At 38.0% G+C, this 1507-nt stretch overlaps 1 non-coding gene across 1 annotated transcript; it reads left to right on the top strand.

Moving 5' to 3' along the window:
- The first annotated feature begins 461 nt into the window (after positions 1-461).
- LOC121974018 lies at positions 462-567 on the top strand. The gene has a single exon (XR_006109904.1). It is a non-coding gene; the product is annotated as a small nucleolar RNA R71 (small nucleolar RNA).
- The last annotated feature ends 940 nt before the right edge of the window (positions 568-1507 follow it).

The raw sequence follows: 1507 nt of genomic DNA, 5'->3' as shown, positions 1-1507 counted from the left end.
AAGTATTTGAGTATGGGTTGTTCTGCCTTTGATTGTAGCTCATGATTGCATCGCATTGTTCAAGTTGATTGATTTGTGCAGTGATAGCTCCTAATGGACATGAGTCACTTGAATGCTCTGAACTCCCACATACTTCACAAGATGTACTAATAGCATTGACCATATTAGCACTAGTTCCCATATTCTCAAATTTCTTTGTAAGAGCATCCAATTTTGCAGACAAAAGAGTGACTGCATCTACATCAAACTTCCCTGATGCTTTAATTGTTGGGTTTACAGAGGAGTAGCCACCACTTCTTTCATTTGCCCATTGATGATGATTTTGTGCTACACTCTCAATGATTTCTTCGGCTTCATCTAAGCTTTTATTCATAAGTGCCCCTCCAGCAGCTGAATCAAGGGACACTTTGGTATGATAATTGATACCATTATAAAAAGTGTGCAACACTAACCATCTTTCCAACCCATGATGTGGGCATTGTCTGAGCATACTATTATATCTATCCCATGCTTCAAAAAGAGATTCTGAGTCAGTTTGCTTGAAGCTTGCAATTAAATTCCTCATATGAGCTGTTTTGCTTGGTGGGTAGAACTTATCAAGAAACTGTTGCTCGCACTGCTCCCAAGTGGTGATGCTATTAGGGGCCAAAGAATTCAGCCATTGCTTTGCCCTATCTCTTAGAGAAAACCCAAATAACAGTAATCTAACTGCATCTGAAGGAACTCCATTCATTTTCATGGTCCCACATATTTCATAAAAGACCTCTAAATGTTGATTGGGGTCTTCATGAGGTCCTCCACCAAATTGGTTCTGCTGCACCATAGATATGATTGCGGGTTTGATCTCAAAGTTATTAGCCTCCACTGAAGGTCTTGAAATACTAGATCGGAAACCTCTTGCATAGGGTGCTGCATAGTCCTTGAGTGGTCTATTTGCCATGTTCAAATGTTCCTGTTCTTCAATTTGCCTTTGCAGAATTCTTCTTTTATGGAAAGTTCTGTCAATCTCAGGGTCAAAAGGAAAGAATTCCCCTGCAAAGTTAGATCTTCGCATACACAAGAACAAGATAGCAGATAGCAATTCGACACAAAAAGAAAAATAGAAGAATCAAAAATGCAGAATTGAGTTTGTGCAAAAAGAATTAACAAGAAGAGAAAGTTATACAAGTAAGTAAAAAAAACAGAAATCTAATGATTAGTTACAACTATGCAATATGAAAGGAAAACAAATGTTATGTTTAGTCTAACTCAATTGATAATTCCTAATGTTATAGCGCAGTCCCCGGCAACGGCGCCAAAAACTTGTTACGCTCCGCAAGTGTACGGAAATGTCGCAAGTAATATAAAAGATTATCGTATCCACAGGGACTGGAATAAGCACTAGAAATGCCTCAATGCGAATTAGCTAAACAACTATCCAATCATTTCAAAAGTAGAGTAAAGGTAAACAAATCTAGTCTTAAAGATCAACAAACAAGAGTCTAGTGTTTTGGGTTATGATAAAGGG

The sequence above is a fragment of the Zingiber officinale genome, chromosome 4A (genome assembly GCF_018446385.1).
Source record: "Zingiber officinale cultivar Zhangliang chromosome 4A, Zo_v1.1, whole genome shotgun sequence".
In the NCBI taxonomy this organism is placed as follows: domain Eukaryota; kingdom Viridiplantae; phylum Streptophyta; class Magnoliopsida; order Zingiberales; family Zingiberaceae; genus Zingiber; species Zingiber officinale.
The sequence above is the reverse complement of the archived record's forward strand: the minus strand, read 5'-3'. Positions and strand labels throughout refer to the sequence as shown.